Source organism: Gopherus flavomarginatus, chromosome 2 (genome assembly GCF_025201925.1).
Source record: "Gopherus flavomarginatus isolate rGopFla2 chromosome 2, rGopFla2.mat.asm, whole genome shotgun sequence".
NCBI lineage: Eukaryota > Metazoa > Chordata > Testudines > Testudinidae > Gopherus > Gopherus flavomarginatus.
The window spans coordinates 133,521,892-133,529,836 of NC_066618.1; the positions used below are offsets into that span (position 1 = coordinate 133,521,892).

Below are 7,945 nucleotides of genomic sequence, written 5' to 3' on the forward strand. Positions count from 1 at the left end.
GAGACCCCCTGGCCCCACCCACCTAGGAGCTGCTGCTGCAGGGTTGTGTGTACTGGTCACTTTGGGAGATGCAGTGCTGGGGGTCAGCGCTACCTCTCCCGCACCCCAACCTCCTCCCCCAGCACAGACCCCGCACCCCACACCCAAATTTCCTCCAAGAGCTTTGCTTGTCGTCCTTTCACCCAGAACCATCCTTCTCCTGGGCTGCAAGTAGCCACCCCTTGGAAGCCAAGAGGCAGGCACAGGATTCTGCCTCCCAGCAGCCAACCGCACCTTCCCTGGCTTTGCAGAATGAATGATGGTGCTCTACTAACCCCACTTGGCCGCACTGAGGCACTTAGCTTCTGCCCTGCCTTCCTCAGCTCAACTTTCCTCTTTTGCCCCATTGCTGCCTCACTTTCTCCTTTGGAAAATCACACAGAGGAGGCCAGCAGGAAGAGCCGGACGCTATAGGCCAACCTCCCAGGGCAGAGGAGGCCAAGCTACAAGGCTTCAAATGGTGACAGGTCCAGATCCTCTAGCTTTCCCCTGCTGATGGCAAGGCTTTTTCTCAGCTCATTTCCCCACCCTCTGTCCTGCAGGGGTTGGGGTTATCACAAGTGTTACCCAAAATTAGGCCAGCTAGTAAGCGTAGGGAGGACCACTGACACCCCCAGAGTTTGGCAGAAAGCAGCACATTTATTATACTGACAGCTAAGCTCCAAAGAAGATGGGTGGGTGTCACACTCGCATATTCATGCTCCCAGGACTGGCATGGCACTGGAGATGTCAGGATTCAGCAAGGTAAGTGTCCCACAGCGCCGCGATGGATGGTGGGATGAAGGTAAATCTTCCTGAGGCACAATGAAATACAACACAGAGAACCACTGGCCAGGTGGTCCAGGCGAAGGGCATTCACTGGAGGTACAAGCTTGTGAGTGACCCCTGAGCACAGGGCCCCTTCCCCTGTTAAGGGCCTGCTCCTCATGGCCTGCGACTAGAGATGACTTGGCTGCATCTGGTGGGTCACACTCCACCTTGGGCAGTGTCCATGCTCTGGGGGTGTGAGTGCTGCCTAATTAGAGTCCCAGAGACCTTGTCCACCTAGGAGCTCTTCTGCTCTTCAGCCAGCCCCTTCATCCCACAAGCATTCCAGGAGGGAGGGGGAGGGGGAGGGGGAGGGGGAGGGGGAAAGCCACTTCACAGGTATTCAGAGAGGGAGAGGAGACAAAAGCAGGAGGGAGAAGTATAACAGAGCTTTTGAGCATAGAAATCACTGCTGCTCCTGCAACAGCAGGGACAGGCCACTAGGAGCTGGGAAAATAAGCCAGCATGTTCCTGCCTGGTTTCGAACCACAAACTTTTTGTGTGTGAGGCAAACGTGATAACTACTACACTACAGAAACTTTGCCAAGAGGCTTTGCCCCTCCCTTCATAAGAACCTAAGAATGGCCATACTGGGTCACACCAAAGTTCTATCCAAACCCGCAACCTATCTGCCAACAGTGACCAATGCCAGGGGCCACAGACAGACTGAACCTAACATGTAATGATCAAGTGATCTCTCTCCTGCCATCTATCTCCACCCTCTGATAAACAGAGGCTAGGGATACCATTCCTTACCCAGGATGGCTAATAGCCATTAATAGATTCATAGACTCTAGGACTGGAAGGGACCTCGAGAGGTCATCGCGTCCAGTCCCCTGCCCTCATGGCAGGACGAAATACTGTCTAGACCATCCCTGATAGACATTTATCTAGCCTACTCTTAAATATCTCCAGAGATGGAGATTCCACAATCTCCCTAGGCAATTTATTCCAGTGTTTAACTACCTTGACAGTTAGGAACTTTTTCCTAATGTTCAACCTAAATCTCTCTTGCTGCAGTTTAAGCCCATTGCTTCTTGTTCTATCATTAGAGGCTAAGGTGAACAAGTTTTCTCCCTCCTCCTCATGACATCCTTTTAGATACCTGAAAACTGCTATCATGTTCCCTTTCAGTTTTCTCTTTTTCAAACTAAATAAACCCCATTCTTTCCACCTTCCTTCATAGGTCATGTTCTCAAGACCTTTAATCATTCTTGTTGCTCTTTTCTGGACCCTCTCCAATTTCTCCACATCTTTCTTGAAATGCTGTGCCCAGAACAGGACACAATACTCCAGTTGAGGCCTAACCAGTGCAGAGTAAAGTGGAAGAATGACTTCTCGTGTCTTGTTTACAACACAACTGTTAATGCATCCCAGAATCACGTTTGCTTTTTTTGCAACAGTATCACACTGTTGACTCATATTTAGCTTGTGGTCCACTATGACCCCTAGATCTCTTTCTGCCATACTCCTTCCTAGACAGTCTCTTCCCATTCTGTATGTGTGAAACTGATTGTTCCTTCCTAAGTGGAGCACTTTGCATTTGTCTTTATTGAACTTCATCCAGTTTACCTCAGACCATTTTTCCAATTTGTCCAGATCATTTTGAATTTTGACCCTGTCCTCCAAAGCAGTTGCAATCCCTCCCAGTTTGGTATCGTCTGCAAACTTAATAAGCGTACTTTCTATGCCAACATCTAAGTTGTTGATGAAGATATTGAACAGAGCCGGTCCCAAAACAGACCCCTGTGGAACGCCACTTGTTATACCTTTCCAGCAGGACTGGGAGCCATTAATAACTACTCTCTGAGTACGGTTATCCAGCCAGTTATGCACCCACCTTATAGTAGCCCCATCTAATTTGTATTTGCCTAGTTTATCGATAAGGATATCATGTGAGACCGTATCAAATGCCTTACTAAATTCTAGGTATACAACATCCACCACTTCTCCCTTATCCACAAGACTCATTATCCTATCAAAGAAAGCTATCAGATTGGTTTAACACAATTTGTTCTTTACAAATCCATGCTGGCTATTCCCTATCACCTTACCACCTTCCAAGTGTTTGCAGTTGATTTCTTTAATTACTTGCTCCATTATCTTCCCTGGCACAGAACTTAAACTAACTGGTCTGTAGTTTCCTGGGTTGTTTTTATTTCCATTTCTATAGATGGGCACTATATTTGCCCTTTTCCAGTCTTCTGGAATCTCTCCCGTCTCCCATGACTATCCAAAGATGATAGCTAGAGGCTCAGATACCTCCTCTATTAACTCCTTGAGTATTCTAGGATGCATTTTATCAGGCCCTGGTGACTTGCAGGCATCTAACTTTTCTAAGTGATTTTAACTTGCTCTGTTTAGAAGATAAAATAAAAACCTACCCTCTTCCCATAAGCATTCACTTTGTTAGACATTCCTTCAGACTTCTCAGTGAAGACCGAAACAAAGAAGTCATTAAGCATCTCTGCCATTTCCAAGTTTCCTGTCACTGTTTCTCTCTCCTCACTGAGCAGTGGGCCTGCCCTGTCCTTGGTCTTCCTCTTGCTTCTAATGTATTGATAAAAGGTCTTCTTGTTTCCCTTTATTCCCATAGCTAGTTTGAGCTCATTTTGTGCCTTTGCCTTTCTAATCTTGCCCCTGCATTCCTGTGTTTTGCCTGTATTCATTCTTTGTAATCTGACCTAGTTTCCATTTTTATATGACTCCTTTTTATTTTGTAGGTCATGCAAGATCTCGTAGTTAAGCCAAGGTGGTCTTTTGCCACATTTTCTATCTTTCCTACCCATCGGAATAGCTTGCTTTTGGGCCCTTAATAGCGTCCCTTTGAAAAACTGCCAACTCTCCTCAGTTGTTTTTCCCCTCAGTCTTGATTCCCATGGGACCTTACCTATCAGCTCTCTGAGCTTACCAAAATCCGCCTTCCTGAAATCCATTGTCTCTATTTTGCTGTACTCCCTTCTACCCTTCCTTAGAATTGCAAACTCTATGATTTCATGATCACTTTCACCCAAGCTTCCTTCTACTTTCAAATTCTCAACAAGTTCCTCCCTATTTGTTAAAATGAAGTCTAGAACAGCTTCCCCCCTAGTAGCTTTTTCAACCTTCTGAAATAAAAAGTTGTCTGCAATAGAGTCCAGGAACTTATTGGATAGTCTGTGCCCCGCAGTGTTATTTTCCCAACATATATCTGGATAGTTGAAGTCCCCCAACACCACCAAATCTTGGGCTTTGGATGATTTTGTTAGTAGTTTAAAAAAAGCCTCATCCACCTCTTCCACCTGGTTAGGTGGCCTGTAGTAGACTCCTAGCACGACATCACCCTTGTTTTTTACCCCTTTTATCCTAACCCAGAGACTCTCAACACTTCTGTCTCCTATGTCCATCTCCACCTCAGTCCAAGTGTGTACATTTTTAATATATAAGGCAACACCTCCTCCCTTTTTCCCCTGTCTATCCTTCCTGAGCAAACTATACCCATCCACACCAACGTTCCAATCATGTGTTTTATCCCACCAAGTTTCAGTGATGCCAACAATGTCATAGTTGTATTTATTTATTAGCATTTCCAGTTCTTCCTGCTTATTACCCATACTTCTCGCATTTGTATATAGGCATCTAAGATACTGGTCCCAGCTCTTCCCCAACCCCACCCTCAGTCTGAGCCTCTGGCTCCCAGCCCAGCCTCAACTCCTTACCGCTGTCTGCACCCCTCTCCCCAGCAAGCAACAGCCCCACTCCCAGCCCCAGTTCTTGATCGCGGCTTCTGAGGGGCCACAGCCATGGCTAAGAGGGCACAGTGTGAAATGTTTGGGGACCACTGGTTTAGGGTGACATCCTCAATCACTTCTCTGCAGTCCAATAAAAGCTATTCCTCACCCACCTACCCCTCCATCAGGACGGACTAAGTATGTTCTGCTGCCCTTCACTCATACAGGAAGGAAAAAAACATTTTATTCCACTCAATCCTAAAGTGATTTCTAACCCACCACCATCCCAAGCTGGTCATTTAGGGGAAGTGGCCCCACCATGCTGCATAGTTAGGCAGAGTAGGTGTGTCTGTGCAAACATGGTCTGTTCCTGAAGTCTTTCCCCAGCTCCTCACTAGATGTGAGGGGGGAGCTCATTCAGACCCTGCTTACGCTTAGTATTGGGAAACTCCTTAGTGTCCCTATCTCTGTTGGCCTTAGATTTCTACTGCTGTCCCTTTTCTTTACAGTTCAGATGAGGTGGCCGAGTGGTTAAGGTGATGGATTACTAATCTATTGTGCTTTGCACACATGAGTTCGAATCCCATCCTCATTGGATGCATTTAGTCTTGATTCCTCTTTTATAGACAACCATCTCCCGCCTTGGTACAATAACAGACCCAACAATGTTGCTTCTTGCAAACAAAAACCTTCTCAGAAACTTGGACACCCCCCCTTGCTTTAAATAAAATGTCTAAATCCCAAATTTCTAAAAAATGTCTCTAGTTCTGTATTTTGTAGTTTTTATCTCAAAAGGTAATGTTACCGCAAGCTGAATAAGGCAACGCTTCAAAGGAAAACGTTAGAAATGGTAGGGGAGAAATAGGAAAGGAAAAAGCCCCTTTTCTCAGGAGATACAAACTCAGCTTCCTCCTGTCTCTATCACCAGTGGATTTAGCCTCCCTCCTCATGTGCTGTAAATAAAATAAAGAGGAGATAAGGTGGTCTGGCACAAACAAAGGTAAGTGTAGTCAGGGTAAAGGTACAGAAAACTGGGGGAACAGGGGAAAATGCAAACATAATGAATACAATGAAACAGTGACTGGCTTTGGGAGCTTAACGCTCAGGCCCATAAACCCTCCCTTGGAAACTGGAAAACACTAAACGATGTCCCAGCACAGAAACCTTTTCCCACTGTTCAGGTGCAGTGGATCCCACGTGCCGGCACGATGCCCAGGACCTTCCACTCTCCGGCTGATTTAGAGCCATTGAGGAGCAGCACTGGGGAATCCGGATGGCAGTTGTGTTTCGTGGCTGGCAGGGAGGCCCTCTGGGATGCTGGACACCAGGAATGCAGGACGGCGGGTGACAGGCCTCCTGTTACTCAGTCTCACGGCGGGACCGAGGGGGTTCTTCACTGTCCAGGTCGGGAGCACTGTGAAGACTAGACCGTGTACGAGTGACAGAGAGATTCCCTCCTTCTCCTTCACTGCAGAACTGTTACCTTTTGTCTGAGCCAGGCAGTTTATCTCTCACATTCTATCCATCCACTTCTCAAAGTGTCATGTGATGAAGTATTCTCCGGTGTCTGTGCTTGGAGATGATGTTTTGACTTCTTTAATCCTATATCAGAGTTGCTATGAGTGGAGACAAAAGTGTCAAAGAGCTGGGAGGGGAATTCAAACGGATCCCAAACACAGTGTGATCATTGGGAGTTCAAATCCCAGGTTCCATCTATTGGTAAAGCCACTTCTGGCAAGGTGGCTGTTCTGTCCCCCATTATGGCACAAGTTTGGAATACGGGCAGCACAGAGCCGATATTCATAACATCAACTTCAAAAATGAAACACATCTAGAGATAGCCAAATTATAATCAGCCAATCAGAACCTCTCCATAGACCCCTTACGTACATGAAAACCTTTCTACAATATTGGCTGCAAATATAGAACAGTGGTCGCAACGGTGATCTATACAGGTACAGATTATGTCAATAATGTCACAGGAGGTGACACGGCATCAGTGAGACTGATACTGGAATACTGCCTCCAGTTTTGGTGTAATCATTTGAAAAATATGTGAAATTGGAGCTGGGTCAGCAAAGAGGCACCAGATGTTCTGAGGGCTGGAGAAAAATGCCTTCCAGTGAGGTCTAATGGTCTCTTCTGGCCATAAAGTCGACTAATTTGTGAAAAACTGAGTGTAGCATTAGGAGCAGCATCTGGTGTTTTCCTGTCTAGCCATCTTGCTGCCTAGAACGAATGTTCTTTGAGTGGGGTGATCCACAGGGAGTAGCTCAAACCTCCAAAGGGCCTGGCCAGGGGCAGGACATTGGCACAGCAAGGGAGGGGTGTGCCAGTGACATCACAAAGGCCTTTTGCAGGACCTCAGACTATTGGTCAAAAGAGATGGGGAGGTGGTGACCTCACAGAGAGATGCTGACATCAGCCAGGCAGGACAGGGGTGAGGGGCCAGGGAAATCTCGGAAACCCCTGTGGCTTTGCTTCAGCAAGTCTCCTTCTCCAGGTCTCTCTCTGAGAACTGAGAGAGTATTCAGGTTCATGGACATGAGCGCCAGGAGAAACCTCTTTTGAGTTTTCTCCTTCCCTTTTAGTGATTTTACTAGAAAACAGCCATCCCTGTTTAGAAGGTAAGAGACTCCTGGAGGTTTGAAACCTGTTCATTCTGATCCATCTGGTGACAGTTGAATTCTAGGCATGGAAAACACGAGCTTAAAGAGGTAGAATTTTATTTTGCACCTGGGATTTTGTCCCTTAGAATCACTGGGGACATTGAGGTTTGTCCTTTTTGTTTCACCTTTTCCTCCATCCATCCCTCCCTCCTTTCTCTTTGTCTCTTGCTTCTTTTGTCCTTTCTCTTGTTCCCCTTCCAACATCAGGAAGTGAGTGTGTGTGTGTGTGTGGGTGGGTGTGTATTGCGGGGGAGTGCTCTGCAGCTCCCACTGTGGGAGGTCCACCCAAAAATGTGAGTCTGATATAGCGCTCGGGCAGTGATCCCCACCAGTGACCTGGGCCATCCTTTGGGCTCTCTGGTGAGAACCTTCAGCCTCAGTCTCTACCCTGATTGGCTGAGCAGGAGGTTATTGACAGGGAGGAGATTCATGTCCTTGTTGGTCTCTTTTAAGACCAAGGAAATAAGTCAGAACCAGTTCTATGTTTGGTGAATTTTGCTGCTTCTCTGCATTAATTGTCTCTGAGCAGTTCTTGATTCTCTCTAACATTGCAGTTCTCCTCAAATACTTGCTGAATAATTACTGTCATTGTTGTTGGTCTGGAGCTCATCTAAGAGCACTTTACTCAGGTCATTCAATGGATGAAATTCAAGATCCAATGGTTAGTCTGAAAATCAGGGCTCTTGGGTCCTATTCCCAACTCTACCACTGACTGGCTGG

The 7,945-nt window shown here is 46.6% G+C and overlaps 1 non-coding gene across 1 annotated transcript; it reads left to right on the forward strand.

Moving 5' to 3' along the window:
- Positions 1–5,069: 5,069 nt before the first annotated feature.
- Positions 5,070–5,151, forward strand: TRNAS-ACU (transfer RNA serine (anticodon ACU)). The gene has a single exon. It is a non-coding gene; the product is annotated as a tRNA-Ser (tRNA).
- Positions 5,152–7,945: the final 2,794 nt, after the last annotated feature.